Source organism: Microtus pennsylvanicus, chromosome 5, assembly GCF_037038515.1.
Source record: "Microtus pennsylvanicus isolate mMicPen1 chromosome 5, mMicPen1.hap1, whole genome shotgun sequence".
Taxonomy (NCBI): Eukaryota; Metazoa; Chordata; class Mammalia; order Rodentia; family Cricetidae; genus Microtus; species Microtus pennsylvanicus.
Window position 1 is genome coordinate 84,007,909 of NC_134583.1, and position 18,243 is coordinate 84,026,151.

Consider the following 18,243-nt stretch of genomic DNA (forward strand, 5'->3'; position numbering starts at 1 on the left):
GTTTCCCAGAGAAAAGTAATCGCAGAGAACAGGTGGAGTGGAACAAGGGGCAATGTCTTAGGGTTTCCATTGCTGTGAAGAGACACCATGACCACGGAGACTCTTAGAAAGGAAAACATTTAATTGGGGGCTGGCTTACAGTTCAGAGGTTTAGTCCATTATCACCATGCTGGGAAGCATGACATCTTGCAGGCAGACATGGTGCCGGAGTGGTAGCTGGATTGGCAGGCAGCAGGAAGAGAGGGTGCCACTGGGCCTGGCTTGGGCATCTGAAACCTCAAAGTCATCCTCCAGTGACACACTTCTTCCAATAAGGCCACACCTCCTAATAGTGCCACTCCCTATAAGCCTACAGGGCTGTTTTCATTCAAACAACCACAGACATATATAATTATAATATATAATATTATATATTATATATGACATATATAATTATAATAATGAAGACATTATAATCTTCAAAAGCCCACCCTTAATGAGCTACTTCTGCTAACCAGACTCCAAGTCCTACAGGCTCCACAATAGCACCAGAAGCTGGGGATAGAACATTCAGAATATGAGCCTGTGGGAGAGGTTTCAGAGCAAACCCATGACACAGAGCAAGCATACGTGAGCCTGTGGAAAACACCAGGTTACAACTCTGACATCAGGTAAACAGCTCCATGCAGAACAGACAGAAACACCTAGGGAGATTTGATGAGTCTGTGGAACAGGACAGAATAGGTAAGCACAGAGGAAACCAACACAGGGCAGGCCAGGAGCCCTGGTCAGATGTCCTGCACCTCCCACTTCCAGACACTGCTATGTTCATGTCCTGTGCTGTGAAGCAAGGAGCATCAACCTGGCAGCAATGTCTCTGTCTGTCACTGTGACAAAAATGCCCGAGGGAGTCAACTTAAAGGAAGAAAGGGAGAAAAATCAACTTAAACCTGAAAAAGTCAACTTAATTTGACTCATGTTTTAAGAGGTCTCTGTCTATGGTCAGCTGGCTTCATTGTCTGGGGGCCCGAATGAGGCAGAACACAGCAGAGATGTGTACAGTAGAGTAGAGTTAACACCCATGGTGGCAAGGAAGCAGAGAGAAGAGCCAAAGACAAAGAAAACCCTCTTCAAGGACACCACCCAGGAACCTCTTCCTAAAAGGAAGCCTCATCTTCTAGCTTCCTTTTTAAAATGTCATTAAATTATAAACCTCTTCATGGATAATCACTTCCCAGAAGCCCAGAGACTGAGAACTGCTCTGGGGACCACGCCTGTGGGGTGTGTGTGTGTGTGTGTGTGTGTGTGTGTGTGTGTGTGTGCGCGCGCACGCATCCATGTCCTCACAACAGCAACCTGAAGTTGCAGCAGGTTGTGGGTCAGAGCCCAGATGTGGGCAGGTTCTTTACATAACCTCTCACGAGGCAGGTTTGCTGGGCCCTACTCAGAGGCTTCTAGAAGCTCCCCAATCTGGGCTCACTCTGGCTGCTGGAAGAACCTAATTTATTGCAGCTGTGGGCTTGTGGGCCCTCTCTCCTCAGTGGCTGCCAGCTAGGACAACTTTCTGCTCTGTGAATTTGGTTCGCTCCCCTCCTCCAGCTCCTTCTTCAGACCCTAGCACAAGCTGAGCCTCCCTTGTGCTATGCAGTCTCTGGCTTCCAGCAGCTGGTGAAACTCTTTACTTTAAGGGCCACATGATGATCTTGTCTGAACAAGAATTCTTTCTTCTATTCCTGGTAAAATGCACTGTGCCTGACACTGGCCATTTGACCGCATTCAAGTGCACAACTCAGCAGAATTAACATCCACCCACACCATCCGCCTCCAGAACTTTCCATCTTCCCAGACTGAAACTCTGTCCCCATTCAACGCTGACTCCCTGCTCCCTCCCCAGCTCCTGGCTCCAGGTCCTGCTTGCTGCCCCTGTTGATTTGGTGAGCCTGAGGCCCTCCTGGGCATGACTATCTCACCACAGGGTTCCTCTGTGTTGCATGGTGAGGGAGACATCTTACCAAGTTAACCATGGCCTCATAATCACCTGCTGGGGGACTGTGACAGAACAAGGTGGGGCACATAATCTAAAACCCCTCCTGTAGCCACTGTCACATGACAGTGCAGCCACCTCTATGGAGAACTATCACCTGCTCTTGAATATTCACATGATTTGTGAACATTCCCAAGAAGATACACTGACCCAGCCAAGGGAACATAAGAGATGAGATCCTGTCTCACACCCAGACCCAGAAAGCGAGGGTCCCCCCCAAATCAGAGTCACTCTACAATTGGTCACCAACACATGGGGAAAGCCTGTTAAACCCCACCTTGTGTTTCAGATGCACACACTCCATCCTTCCTACACATCCACTTCCTCAAATAAGAGGAATTAAGCACCCCACATCTGAAAACACACAAGGTTTTCTCCCTAGGGAGATTCCCCCAATGTCATAAGCATTTGGTTCTCTGAGACAGAAAGTTCAGGGTCTCTGGTGCAAGCAACTTCTTTGGTTCTATTCTTGCCACCTCACTCTACTTCATAAGAAATCAACACTAAAGAAAGCACAAATATTCAGGATGTTCTAGTACCAACCTGGGGAGGATAGGATGTATTTGGCTTACACTTCAGGTAATGGTCCATCATTAATGAAAGCCAACTCAGGAACTCAAGCAGGTCAGGAACCTGGAGGTGAGGACTCAGAGACCACATAGTAGCATCGCTTACTAGCTTGTGCTTCATGTCTTGCTCAGCCTGCTTTCTTTTACAACCCAGGGTGGCACTGCCCACAGTGGGCTGGACCCTCCCACATCATCATCAATCAAGACAACGCCCCCACAGACTTGCCTACTGGGTAATTGGATGAAAGCAATTCCTCAGTTGAATTCCCTCTTCCCAGATACGTCTAGGTTTGTGTAAAGTTGGCCAAAAAAAAAAAAACCTAACTAACCAACACACAAGGCAAGATCCAGCACTCAAAGAGGCAGAGAAGGGGATTGTGAGTTTGAGACCAGCATGAACTTAATAGAAAGACTCTGTTTCAACAAAAACAACAACACAAAAGAAGGGGGGAAGGAAAGGCAGAAGTAAGGAGGGAAGGAGAAAGGATCCCATACACAATGGCAGTGGGAAGATGGCAAATAAAGAAGAGAAAAAAAAGAAGAAGAGTAAGATCCTGAGCCTGTAAAATGTACACAATACAGCATAAAATAATCCACAGATGCTGTAAGAAAACGATCATCCCTGCAGCTGCTCCCCAAGTCAGTGTGTGTGGCTCTCAACAGCCATGGTTTGTCCTGTTTTCCCAGCTCTTCATTCCTAGGAGAATCCCTTCTTGACTCCTGTTGCCACTTCTTCCATCACTAACGGGGTGAGATAGGAGAGCTCAGACCACCAGAACCTGCCTAGAACAAGCATCATTATCCTGTTTCTTCATTAGAACACTACTCAGTCAGCACCCTTTAGGGTCTCCTAACCCAGCAGAAGAGAAGTCCGAAGTAGCCAGGTGCCACCACAGTTTCTAGCTCTGCAGTACACTCTGTTGGCTGACCAGAGTGTTCGTTTCCCTGTTGGCTACTGAGAGCTTTGACCCAGTGCAACGCCTTTGCAGGCATGAGGCAGAATTCCTAGGATGGTTCATTAGCTATCCTTATAAGAAGTGGTGCCCCCACACCCATCCCTCAGGCTTCCGACCTAGAGGCTCTGGTTTTTGAAAAACAGCACTACACTGGTTACACATACCACATGCCACAGGAGGTTACACGGTTTTGCAATGGAATCTCCCAATGTGATCTTAAATGATACTTGAGAAGCGACCCACGATTCCACAAAATGTCCCTGATCGCTAGCTGAATAGCAACTGAGTGAATCCAGGGCGGCCTTCCCATGATCTTGTACCTTTGGCTTTAAGGTTAGTCCTGTAACCAGAAACAATTATACGGGTTGGATGCAGTTAAACTAAAATTTAATGTTAAGTGTCAAAGTCTGATCTCCGTTTTGAGGATTAAAAGGATACAAACTTAATCCGACAGTGGTGTTCAGAAACAGGCCCTCTAGGAACAAAGGGCAATAAACACATGCAGGCCTACTCGCTTGGTTGCTCTCAGCTAACTTCATCCTTCCTATTACTGCTCTGGACCATTTGCCTATGGAATGGTATTGGCTGCAGTGGCTGGGACTTTCCAAATCAATTAAAAACTGCAACAATTCCTCCACAGGCCAAGTTGATCTGATAATAGGCTCACAAGAATAAGGCCCCACAGATTTCTTCATGGCTTTACACTCATTCTGTCACTTGCCACGGGGATACCCTTTATTGCCCCAGGACTCTGGAACAAGGAAGCTATCACCAGCGGAAAGCCCCTTGACTTTTCAGAAGCATGAACAAAATAAAAATTGCAAGAGCATCTTGCCTCAGGTATTTCATGATGATAATGAAATGCTGATTAATATAGAGAACTGGTAGAAACAGATAGATCTCATTAGAAAAGGGTTACAGAAGAGACAGTTATGGATGGATGTGGGGAGCCAGAACAGAAGGGTCAAGTGTGGTTGGGGAGGAGAGAATGGGAGGCAAAGGAGAGGATATGGAAAGAGACAGCTAAAATTAAGGTCCATTTGAGAGGTCACACAATACAGTAGAAGCTTCCTAAAATATATACATATATGAAGGCAATCTAAATGAAACCATCAAATAATGGGGACAGACAGAGTCCCAAGTGGTCATCACTTGCCACCAAATGAAACTTCCAGTACAGGGATTGGGTTACATCTAAGTGAGTTGTTGGCCAAAAGGGTCTCGTGGGTATCCCAAACAACCCAGACAACCAACTGTTGCCAAGACAATAGGTTGTTCTACACAAACATGGGACAATAAGGCCCCACTGCTGAAGACAACACCTACACAGCTCATGGAACATGAGGAAATTAAGTTGGCACCTATATAAAGCCTTGACTTCTACATCCCAGCGTCTTTGGTACAGATAGGTACTCTGCACACTAGCAAAAGAAAAACATAAACAGCAACACAGCTACAGACCCTTTGATCTACAGAAGGACTTACCTGCAAGATACACTAGGGCAATGGTGGCATTTGTAATCAACCAAAACCTGATTTGACTTAATGTTGGAACCCAAACCCAACACTGCTTGGGTAGCCAAGAACCAGAGACTAGATAGCCCAGGGACCTAAGGTAAAACAAAATACTACTGTTCCAAAATACAAACTAACAACTGAAAATTAGCAACAAAATGACTCCTAGGGACATTCTGCTATACTCATGGGCCAGTGCCTTGCTCAGCCATCATCAGAGAAACTTTCTCCTGCAGTGGATGGGAACACACCAGATAACATGCAGAGAGTGAGAGACATTGAACACCCAGTCCTAAATGGGATGTTTCTATCAAACCCCTCCCCCTCAGGAGCCAGGGAACCCACAGAAGAGGAGGTGGAAAGAGTGTAAGAGCCAGAGGGGATGGAGGACACCAAGGAAACAAGGCCCTCTATGCCAACATGATCAAAGAACATTCACACTCTCAGAGACTGAAGCTGTGCTCACAGGATCTGCCTGGGCCAGCACCAGGTCCACTGTGGTTATATTACAGCTTCCAGTTTAGTGTTTTTATGAGATTCCTGGGTGTGCAATTGAGTGAGTCTCCGATTCTTGTGCCTTCTATTGGACTCTTTTTTTCTTCTGTTCATTTATCCAACCCCAATGCAACAGCTTTTGTTTTCTCTTATTATATTTTACTTTGTTGTATTTTTACTATTATCCCCTAGAAGCCTGTTTATTTTCTAATGAGAGACAGAAGAGGGGTGGATCTGGATGGGAGAGGGGTCAGGAGGAACTGGGAGTAGGAGAGGAAGGAAATCGAAATCAGGATATATTATGTGAGGAAAAATATCTATTTTCAATAAAAGAAGAAATAATAATTTTAAATAAATAAAAGTTTTTAACAGAGAACAAACAAATGAGCACTGGTACCAAGAGTCTCACCATTAGAAGTGTACCGGCGTAGAATTGGGAAGCTGGCAGAGGAAGGGAGAGTTGAGGAAGTAGTTATCAAATGACTAAACTGTGCTGGGGTGATGGCTAAGTGGTTAATAGGACTTTCTGCTTCTGCAGTCACACCAGACAGACCACAACTACCATGCCTAACTTCAGCTCTAGAGAACACAACTCCCTCTCTGGCCTTACATGTACATACTGACACACACATATACATACAATTAAAAATAGTTTGTTTAAAGAAAAGAGGCTGAACTATTGTAAAGGGGACATTGTGGGTAATTCTGGTGTGGGTACAGAAGACAAGAGACCAGGGAAGATCAAGGACAAGTTAGGGACTGCCTACATGGTGGTAACTAGGATGCTTTGGGAACTTGAATGGCTCTTGTCGTGAGACTCTATGGAGGCTGAAGTAAGAATAGTGAGCTCGTTTACTTGCTGAAAGAATCTCAACATGGCACAGCATCCAGGATGTGGCGTAGGTAGTTGGGCTGGTTGGTTTGGTGGTTTCAATGAGAGATGCCTCCCATTTGAACACTGTAGTGTATATCTGTGTACACACCATGTGTATGTGGGACCCCACAGAGGCCAGAAAAGGGTGGTAGATTCCCCTGAAAGTGAAATTGCAAGTGGTGTGAGCCACATAATGTGGCTACTAGGAATCAAACTCTGGTTCTCGGAGCAGCATGCGCTCTGAGCCACTGAGTCATCTTCTCCAAGAGCCCTGTGCGGATTAGTTTTAATGGTCAACTTGCAACAGCTCAGAACCACTTGGGAAATCTTAATGGTGAATTATCTAGCTCAGTCAGGTAGCCAACAGACATGGCTGTGAGGAGTTGTCTTGGTTGTCAGTTGGTGTGGGAAGACCCAGCCCACTGTGGGCAGCACCACTCCCTAGGCAGGTGGTCCTGAACCATAATACAAGGGAGAAAGCTAGCTGCGGACTCTCAGCAAGGAGGCCTGCATGCATTGCTTATTTCTTTTTGCTCTTGATGTGATGTGACTACCTGCTTGAGTTCCTTCATTGGCTTCCCTAAAATCATAGACTGTGACTTGAAATTGTTAGTTAAATGAGCCTTTTTCTCTTCTGAGATGTTTTTTCTAACTTTTTACTTTCTAACTCTGTGTTGTTTGTCACAGCAACAGAAATGAAGAGAAAACAGTTTCAACAATTGCTTTCTATCAGGTTAACAGGCTCAGGAGCAAAGGGGCCCAAAGCACAATGGTCTGGGGGAAAAAATCTTGGCCAGAGAAAAGCAAGAAATAAAGGCATATAGGGAACAGCACAGAAATAATTTGCTATGATGTCAACACAGATAAAATGGAGCCAGTGGTTTTACATCTAAACAATTGGAACAACCTCCAAGGCATCTCACAAATCTAAGAAAAAAATTCTCCTTCAGGGTGGAGGAGGAGGACTGGAGGTTAAGTCACCAGCAGGTGTCGACAGGTACCTCAGAGGACACTGCCAAAATGTTTCCCAAACGCTGGCCCCAGATTAAAAACTCCCTGGCCCTGTTTGATATGCATTTCTTGTTCACACATTTAAAACTTGTATATGCCAGCCGTGTAAATTGGTATTGTTTTCTGGGTTTGATTTCCCATTTCTCTGCTTGTTAACTAAGTTTGCAGAGGCTTGGCCATGTCTGTTTCTATTTCACAAACACCTGCTGTGCCTCCTGTCAACCGATGGACGAGATAACACGCCTCGTCTCAGATAGATGAGATAACATGCCTCGTCTCGCTGGCTCACGGGAACTCTAGTGTATCACCATAGAGATCACATGTTGCTCATAATCAGGGTAAATATACTCTCATGACCTGTGACCCTCACCCCATGTGTCTGTCTGTCTCTATATGTTACTCTACAGCCCTAGCTGTCCTGGAACTCACAGAGATCCCTTCACCTCTGCCTCCTGATTGCTAGGATTAAAGGTGTGGGCACCATGGGTGGCTCCTTCCACTTTCTTCATGGAGACTTTTATTTTGAAAATTTGGAAAATCTTTGTGTCTTTTACCATTTTGTGGAAAAGCAACAGAAAGAACACAGCACAGACACACACACCACACACACACACACACACACACACACACACACACACACACACACACTGTGATGGCTTACTCTTATGCGACATCCAAGCAGGGTGTTAATTTTGATTGTCAACTGGTCTGGATTGAAAAACCCTGAGAGTGTTGGAGAGGTGGCTTGGGAGTCAAAAGTGCCTGCTTTGAAATCATGAGGACTGGAGTATGAATCCCAGGACCCATGTAACAAGGCAAGAGATCTCCCCAAAAACTTGGAGCCTCGGCTCTGAGATGAGAAGAGATGGGAGGATTGCTGGAACTTGCTGGTTCCAGCCCAGCTGAGAGTAACCCACATGTTCAGGGAGAGACCCTGACTCCCAAAGAAGAGTAAAGAGTGAGAGAAGACATTGTACAACCTCTTCTGACCTTTGCACGTGCACACATATACCCATATCCACACACAGGTGCATACGCGCACATAAATAAACACAAAATAAAAATGAAGCACTTGGGTCTATTAATGAGGCACCTTTGGATGATGTTTCCGGTGTAACCGAGAAGGGAAGACACCACCCTGAACATGGTCGCACTATCCCTTAGGCTGGGGTTCCAAACTGAATAAATAAGTTAACAGGAGAAAGCCAGCTGAGCTGGAGGGGGTTCCCATTTCTCTGCCTCATGCTCTGCACCATGAACCAAGTAGCCCTCTGCCATGGTGCACGCTGCATTCCCTGAACTGTGAGAACAACAACCCTTCTTCCTTCAAGTTGGCTTTTGTTAGCTATTGACCACAACACAGAGAGGAGTAACTAGAGACCCAGGACATGCTACCCAGATGTGGGTTTGAAAGCTGTGAGAATTTTTTATTCAGGCAAGGAATAACTGAGCAAGCGTGCTGGTTAGTTTTTGTCGGCACAAACTAGAGTCACATAGAAAGAAGGAATTGACATCAGATGGGCATGTAGACAATTTCTGTGGGGCATTTTCTTGATTACTGATTGAGGTAAGAGGGGCCAAGCTTGGTCCTGAAGATACAAAGTCGCAGGATCTCCATGACACAGGGCAATAACAGGATATCCGCGAGGAGTCTTGGTGAAGGCCCAGTATTGATAGTGTAGCCGAAGCCAGAGGTATCAAGCCAGAACAACGACTCATTGCAGTGAACACGTGCAAGTAAAGATGCATGGACTAAAGTCTATACTGTATGACTCACTGGGCCACACCACAGCTTCCACTATGAGATTTTTTCCTTAAATCTAATTTTATTTTGTGGGGGAGGATGCAAAGGCAGAGGGAGGATACAAAGGGACAGGGAGATGAATGGGATCAAGATGCATGATGTGAAATCCACAAAGAATCAATAAAAAGTTAAAATAAAGTTCATACACAAGTATAAAATTATAGAAAAAAAGAGGCCAAGCCATGTGAATGGTGTCATCCCTGGGTATGTGGTCCTGGGCTGTGTAAGCAAGCAGGCTGTCCAAGCCATGAGGAGCAAGTCAGTAAATGGCCTTCCTCCATGGTCTCTTCTTCAGTTCCTGCCTTGAGGTTTCTGCCCTGGCTTCCTTTAGTGATGGATTTAGAATCTGTAAGGTGGAGTAACTCCTTTGTTCTCTAAGTTGCTTTTGGTCATATAGCGCTTATCACCGCAGCAGAAATCAAACCAGGACACCGGGTGATCCCCATGAGGTGGGGTCTTGTTCAGTAAGTAGCAGCTTGCAGATCAGAGACTCCCACTTCCCAGAGAAGCAGTTTGAGCCATGAAAACTCTGCTTGAGTTTCCAGTCTTCTGGCTAAGATAAAGAGGTTGTATTTGCCAGCCCACTGTGATAGGTACCAAGCCCTTCAAGAAAGCATGTGTGTATTTCTCTCTGTTTGCAAGTACCTGTGTGTTTCTGTGTGTGTGTTGTGTATGTGTGTACATCTGTGTCTGTGTTCCTAAATGTAATGGCAATGAAGCATTTAGAATTAAAGTAGATTGTAAACATAGTGCTCCATATGTACATTAATTTAGCAAATTCAGCACTCACCTCTAAATATGGAGGGTGTACTCCCATGGAACTGCAATCCATCACTGTCACATCTGCTGTGTTCATAATAACTCTCTACTCACATTGAAAACATAACCCAAATTCAGTTTTCCCATGTCCCCAGATGGCTCTTGCTACTGATTTGCTCAAGCCCAGACCCAACTGAGCTGCACTCTTGAGCCCGCCTCCTCGGTCTAACGTTTACTCCAGTTTCCTCTCTCACCCACTCTCAAAACCTGTCCCCTAGCCGCTGCCTTGCTGCAGGAGGCCGGCTCAGCAGCTGGAAATCCCCAGTCCTCGGTGCCTTCCTCTATACTCCACTCCTTCCTATTCCCTGTCACAGGACGAGAGTGGCGTCCTCCTGGATGAGGCCACACGCTCCTTAGAGCCCACAAAACCAGGCACCTTGTATCTGCTAAGGTCACCAGGGTTCAGCTAGACATTTCCATTTCCTGTGTGAATGTTTATTTATGTCCCTTCTGTTTGCTACTTTTCTTGGTGCCGTGACGCGTACTTGAGAAGAAGCCATACGGGAGGAAGGGTTTGTTCTGGATGATGGCTTCGGATGCCATAGTCCATCATGGTGGGAAAGGAGCGGCGCTAGGGGAGATGGAGCAGCGACCTCACTGCAGTGAGAAAGGGTGGCAGCTACTTGCTCTCACCTCTATGGGCCAGGAAGCAGAGACCATACAGGAAATGGCAGCCTATAAACCACACAGCCTACCCATCTCCAAGGGAGGCCATGGGTATTAGATCCCTTGGAGCTGGAGCTACAGGTGGTGCTGAGATGCCCCACCTAGGTGCTGGGAACTACTGAACTCAGCTCCTCTGTAAGAGCCACAAGAGCTCTGAACCACTGAGCCGTCTCTTCAGCCCCATTTTGTCTATTTTGAGTCAACTTTGTCCCTTTACAATTTTTTTCTAGCAATGTTTTGATTTGGTTGACATTTTCAACTTTCATGGCCTGAAATCTGTTGGAACACTGTATTTTGAGACAATTATAGATTCCCAAATAGTACACAGAAAGTCTCGGTGCATTATTCCTTCCGGCCTTCCCCAAAGCAGACATCTGCATAAACACCATGCTAACAAGTACAGCCATCTCTTGTTCAATGCACACAAATGATGCAGATGCTACCAGATGTGCCTGCACTCACATGTGTGAGTGTGAATGCACATGTGCATACTGCCTGCCTGAGTGTGCCTGTGGGTGCGTGTGTGTGTGTGTGTGTGCGCGTGTGTGTGTGTGTGTGTGTGTGTGTGGCTTCGCATAACTACCACTGCAATAATCAGAACGTCATCCCCACTGCCTCCCTGATGCTTCTTAAAGCCACAGAACCCACCTCCCCAGATGACCACACAACCCTGATCTCCTCATCTCTACATTCTCCATCTTCCTTTGGGAAGGAGTGAGACAGGGCCTCGTATAGCCTAGGCTGGCCTTAAATTCCCTCTACAGCTGAGGATAACTTTGAACTGATCCTCTTGTCTCTACTCACAATTTGGAATAACATTAATTACACCTAGCCAACCAGTTTGGTTTTTGTTGTTGTTTGTTTTGTTTTTTTTTGTTGTTGTAGTTTGTTTATTGTTGTTGTTGTTGTTTGAGACAGGGTTTCTCAGTGTAGCTTTGCAGCCTTTCCTGGAACTTGCTCTGTAGACCAGGCTGGTCTCGAACTCACAGAGATTCTCCTGCCTCTGCCTTCCGAGTGCTGGGATTAAACGCGTGCGCCACCATGGCCCACCAACCATTCGCTTCTTAAGGCACATTTTCCTCTATTACACTTGGTGATAATATGAACAAAAAGATGTTTGAAAAGGTCATAGAGAAACATTATTTTGTTTACTTAAACATATATGTACACTTATGCACATACATATGAACAATTAAAGAGAAGGTCATGACTTTGGGAAGGAGCGGGTTGGGATATGGAGAAGTGAAAATAATGTAAATAGAGTACTCACGTATGACATTCTCAAAGAAATGTTTAAATAAAAAATAGCTGCTATGTATTCACGCCTAGAATCCCAGCACTCAGGAGGCTGAGGCAGGAGTGTTCTTCCGAGTTTGAGACCACCATGACTATGTACTGGGTCCAAGGAGAGTCTGGGATATAGGGTAAGTCTCTGGCAGGGGGAGGAGTGGTGGGGAGAGAGCGAGAGGAGAGCCTGACCCTCCATGTGTGAGCATGCATTTGAGCGGATGTCGCTTTTCATTTCTTTGGGACGAATGCAGAGACTGCACTTGGTGGCTGTGTGGCAGCTATGTATTTAGATTCATTCCTAAGGAACTACTCCACCTTCCTCCCGAGTATCAATTTATCCCCTAGTCCTTTGCCAGCATTGTTTTTGATTTTTGTGATCTGCTTTGCCAGACTTTCCATCTTCTCCAAGAAGCCCCTGGCCAGGCCTCTCTCACATCTCCCATTGCCCATTCAATCTCTGCTCAGAACTGTGTTTCCTTCCTTCAGCACAGTCCCTTGGTTTTCAGTACTACAGCTGTGTCTTCAGGCCATTGTCATCCCGCTCGCCAATGTTAGAACAAAAAGAACAAAACAAACAAAAACATAGAGTCTGATTTGAGTGGGCCACCTGCTCCTGAGCATGGGGTCTCCCCTGGAGTGTGCCAAATAGACCTAGTGACACTCCATCAGAGAAAACTAATTTCCTTTCTCAGCATACATCAGTAGCTAATAGCGTCTTGGTTAGGGGCGGAGCTTTGTGTCCACTTCCCCTTCTCGGTGCTGGAATATTGTCTAATTTGAACCTGTGCAGATCTTATGTGTGCTGTCACAGTGTCTGTGAGTTTGTGTGTGCATCCATCCTGTTGTGTCTGGAAGACACTGCTTCCTTGGAGCCATTCACCACCTCTGGATCTTAAAATCTTTCTGTCACCTCTTCTGCATAGATCCCTGGTCTTCAGTGGAGAGGATTAATGACATCCCATTCAGGGCTGAAGACTATGTCATGAGTGAGGCAGATCTTGACATCTCATTGTTAAATGTCAAGTTTAACTAAGGCCCATGAACAAGCCAAGAGTTGTGTCTCAAAGGGAGCATGGTTGTCTATAGATGATGATAGGGCTACATTCCAGAATAACAAGGGTCTCCCCTGTGATCGCCTACAAGGACCTGCCAAAGACTCCAACCAGCATCTCTACCTGCCACTACCACCTTAAATAACCATCAAATCTGCTGGATCATATGGTCCAAGCAGCAGAGCAGCCTGCAGAGCAGCTGGGTCCCACTCAAAACTAGCAGCTTTCTGAGTTTATTTGGTATAGAAACTAAAGCGACACACCCAAGTAAGGAGTTTGCTGCCTCCAAAATACAAAATGCTTTACTAACAAGTCCCGAGTACCTGTCACTTTCCAGTTCCTTAGTCCTATTAGCATAACGTCATCAATGTAACGGGTTAGTGTGATACCTTGTATATCAGGTTCCCTGCAAACTAAACTATGACACAGGGCTGGGCCTTAATATGCTATTAAGGGAAAATTGTAAAGGTTACTGCCTTAACAGCTGAAAGCAAACTGCTTCTTATGGCCCTATAGACAGGTTTCCAGAAAAAAAAAAAACTTGCCGGACCAATGGCTGAATACCAGGTACCAGGAGATGCGTTAATCTACTCAAGTAAGGAAGCTGCATCTGGCATTGCTTCTGTGACTGGAGTCACTACTTAGGTTGCCACAGTCAACTGCTGTTCTCCATAATCCATCTGTCTTTTAAAGCACAGGCTAACAGGGGGAGTTCAAAGGAGATATGGTAGGAACCACCACCCCTGCATCGTTCAATTTTTCCTGCTTTATCTATGCATTGCATCACTTTGTTTATGAGTGTTTTGCCTGCTTGTATGTCTGTGCACCACATGCATGCTGCCTGGTGCCCATGTCAAGAGGGCATTAGATCCCCTGGTACTAGAGATACCGACAGTTATTGATATGGGAGTGTCATATATCAATCTGTTGATTTCATTGGTTAAGCAATAAACTGCTTGGCCCTCATAGGTTAAAACATAGGTGGGAGGAGTAAACAGAACAGAATGCTGGGAGGAAGAGGAAGTGAGCTCAGACTCGACAGCTCTGCTCTCTGGAGAGAGACACCATGCTCCCATCTCCAGGGTGGATGCGAGAGCTCTGCTCTCTGAGGCACACGCTATGAAGCTCCAACCCAGGATGGACGTAGGCTAGAATCTCCCTGGTAAGCCACCTCATGGGCTACAGCAGATTATTAGAAATGGGCTAGTCCAGGTGCGAGAGTTAGCCTAGAAGAGGCTAGAGCTAATGGGCCAAGCAGTGTTTAAAAGAATACAGTGTCTGTGTAATTATTTCGGGGTATAAGCTAGCCAGGCGGCCGGGGTGCTGGGGACGCAGCCCCACTGCTCCTATTACAACAAGTTATGAGCTGCCATGTGGGTGCTAGGAATTGAACTAGGATCCTCTGGGAAATCAGCCAGTGCCTTTAACCTCTAAGACATCTCTCTAGCCCCTCTCATTAAAAAAGAAAATTAATGTTAGTACGGGTGTTTTGCCTACAAGGGTATCCATGAATCACATGCGTGTAGTGCCCTTGGAGGCCAGAGGAGGGGGGGCATCAGATCTCCACGAACTGGAATTACCACCAGGTGAGTGCTGTGACCAACCCTATAAGTCCTATGCCAGAGTAGCCAAGTGCTCTTAACCACCGAGCCATCTCCCCACCCACTCTACCCCTAGCGTCTTGCAAAGCCTTACTGGTGGCATTAATTTCCATAATCCTGCCAGGGTATTTTCTCTTTCTGGTTCATAATTTTTCCTGGTAGAGGCAACTAAGGGCTTCCATTCAGCCTTTCGGACCATAATAGCCCTCATTCCACAGGTCTGACAAGCAATGCTGGGGTGCTGCCAATCTCTAAGTATATCTCTCCCACTGGACAGAGTTTGTGGGTCCATTGGACCCACTGTGAGTCAGACTTTGGCAGAAACTCCATCCATCACCTGACCTCCACAGGCCCTAACTTAACTGATACCCATGACACTTTGGAGGCGGTCTCCAGAACCAGTGTCAGTTCAGAGACAGTCTCTAACAGGCCCTGAAAAGACTGGTTATTTCCTTTTCCTGGATGTGAGTTACTCTAATCAAAGCCCATGGGTTTCTTTGGAGAAAGATTGGTTGACTGTAAAACTTTCTGAAGTGTGACACAGTCTCCTGAGGGGGACCTGCTTCTCCTTCATTCAAGAGGTTCTGGCTCTGTAAGCTGCCATGTCTGGGCATTTGTTGAGAAACTGTGATTTACGGTCGCTACAATTCAAAGTAAACTTTTAAAACTGTTTACATTTATTTTATATGTATGGGTGTTCCGCCTGCATGCATGTCTGTACACCACTTGTGTGTCTGGTGCCTGTAGAAGACTACAGAGGACACTGGAACCCCTAGGATTGGAGTCACTACAGATTACTGTAAACTGCCATGAGGGTGCCAGGAATTGAACCCAGGCCCTCTAGAAAATTAGTCAGTGCTCCAAAACGCTGAGCTGGCTTCCAATCCCTCAAGGTAAATGTTTCATTTGCTCTGGAATTTGCTTATACAGATGGAGTGGGTGCTAAGTAACCTCTCCCCCATCTATTGCTCTTTTGGGAACACAGATCACTAAGCTATTCCAGTTGGACTATACTGGACACTGCTTGGTGTCTCTGCTGTCTATTAGCATAGCATGCTGGGGGAAAAGAAGATAAAATTAGCATATGAAAGAAACCAATGGTAGAGGAAGACTGGAAACATCCAACTAGGGGCTGCATCTAAGGGACAGATTACACCCGACTAAAGCTCCTGCTCTCAAATGTTCCAAATGTGGAGCATGTAGCCGCGATATAAATGACCCACAGCAGCTCATGACTGCCCTGGCTGAACGCCATCAGAGCTTCTAGCCTTTCCCAACTCTCGGTCCACTTCCATTCTTAGAAGGGCCATTCTCTCTCCTCTTATTTTCATTTTAAAGTTACGTTCACTTATTTATTTATGTGTGTGCATGTGCGCATGCTGTACAATTCTTTAATTCACAAGATGGAATAGCAATGCTCTCTCCCCACTTCCAGAGTACCGTCGCGTCTTTAGCAGTTTTAGGTGTAGATGAACTGGAGAGCCAGCTCCAGACACCATCAAGTCCACTAGAGAAATTCATCCTTAGGATTCTGCCTCTCTAGAATCTGCTACTGGAGCCACAAACTGGATTAAATGGAGTTCTTTAGAGACAGAACTAATAGAAGAAACATGGGTTATAAAAAAGGATTTGTTAGAGTGACTCACACAAGATGAGTTTAGTCAGAGATGCTGTTTAGTCCACAAAGTTGATCACCTTGGCAGTCCCAGTCTGGTGCTGAAGGTCTGGAGGATTCCTGGAAAGTCACTAGTATGCAGTTTGTCTTGGAAGAAGGCTGAAGACGCTTCAGTCTGACGTCAGAAGAGGACAGTCGCAGCAGAGACAGACACACCGACTCCAGACCAAGGGAAGGCAAGCAACCAACACTGCTTTTCTTTAGACTTTTTTGTACTGGGTCACCTGCTGGAAGGTACTCACTCCTGCTGGGTTAGACCACTCTGGAACCACCTGTTAGAAATAAAATCTGGTAGTTCATTTCCAGATGGGCCCTGAGCAACCTTAAATCCAGTTACCAATGAAAAGAAAACACTAGACCCCTGCTAATGCCTGCTAGTCCAGCTATTCTCTCTTCACAACCCGATATATCCAAACTCTCCTAAGCTGCGCACCATCTCGGAGTTTAGAGTTTATGACTTCTACCAGACAAGCCTCCCTGCAAGATGGTGCATCTGATAAGCATTAAAATAACAGACTCTAAAACACAGAGCGAACCCACACAAGGTTTTTGTTAAGAAAAGCCACAGAAGGAAGATAAGACCTAGATAACACGTAAGCTCCCACCTTCCTGGGTATTCATAAAAGGGAGGAAGGACCATTGGTTTAGAAAACATTCTCTGCATTCAGTCGGTGTGCCTGCCACGCCAGGCTGGTGTCCAACTGTTGAAGAGTTAAGATGAACTCCTGTGTTTCTGCTGCTCTGAGTCTCCAGGACTCCTATTATAAAGTGAGGATCACTTTCTCTTCACAGATGTCACACAAGTGTGTCTCCTAGGTGATTCAGATCCTGTCAAATTGACAGTAAAGATTATCTATCACACACTGGGCTGGTGCAGGAGGAGTGAGTGGCCCACAACCATGTCCAGGCCTGACATGTATGTCTTTGGTCCTGGCTTTTCACCTCCACTGTGACCTAAGAGGTCCCTAACTTGCTGGTGCAGGTTGTGACGGAGGAAGACACTAAACCACATAAGACAGACACCCACGGTTTAGCCCAGTGTGATGGTGGCTTTGATATGCCAACTTGACTGACTGGAGGTATTCAGATCAAACCCTTCCTCTGAATGCGCATCCCCGAGGGTGCTGCTAGGAGCAAGTAGCAAGGAGAAACAGTGAGGTGGGTGGCCCAGCAGGGGTGGCGCACCTTTAATCCCAGCACTTGGGAGGCAGAGACAGGCACATTTCTGTGAGTTCAAGGCCAGCCTGGTCTATAGAGCAAGTTCCAAGATGGGCTCCAAAGCTTCAGAGAAACCCTGTCTCAAAAAACGAAAAAATTATATATAATTTCCTATTACAAAAATTTTCCAGTTGTTATTTTACAACTGCAGTTTTGTCATTGTTATGAATCTTAATGAAAACATATGACATGCAGGTGGTCCTAGGTTACCCCTGTAAAAGGGTTTTGTTATTTTTTTAACCACTAAAGGGTCGAGACTCAATGGGCTGAGAAATTGCTTCAAGCCCTTTGCTAGACTCCTTAGGTCATTGTCTTGCTGCATTACAAGAAATGAACATCCCGGTTTCTGGTTAGCATTTGGTGCTTATGGTTCTGACCCTAACTTTTAACTTTTTATTTTAAGTTCAAAGATTAACAATATAAAACATTTTATAAGCACAGATGTCCCACAGCCTTATAAATTCAAGTATTTTTAAAACCTTTTTAAAAATTAAAAACTCTTAAATGTCTTCCTGCAATGTCAAAAATAAAGTACCTCTTTGCTCCCCGCTCCCCCCTCCAAAAAAAAAACAGTGAGGTAGCTAACCTTCCTAGGCCACTGAGATCCAGAGTAGAAAATAGGGGAGAAATTAATTTGCCTCCTTTTTGCTGCTTCATCACTGGAGCTGAGGCATT

At 45.7% G+C, this 18,243-nt stretch overlaps 1 long non-coding RNA gene across 5 annotated transcripts in view; it reads right to left on the bottom strand.

Annotated features, from left to right (window-relative positions):
• Positions 1–18,243, bottom strand: part of LOC142849949 (uncharacterized) — a 61,899-nt gene that overhangs the window by 27,575 nt on the left and 16,081 nt on the right. For 3 of the 5 annotated variants that reach the window (XR_012910637.1, XR_012910636.1, XR_012910640.1), the window contains one exon: positions 16,322–16,622. This is a non-coding gene — a long non-coding RNA (uncharacterized LOC142849949). The remainder of the gene's footprint in view (positions 1–16,321; positions 16,623–18,243) is intronic. The other 2 variants (XR_012910639.1, XR_012910638.1) reach the window with 1 other exon arrangement.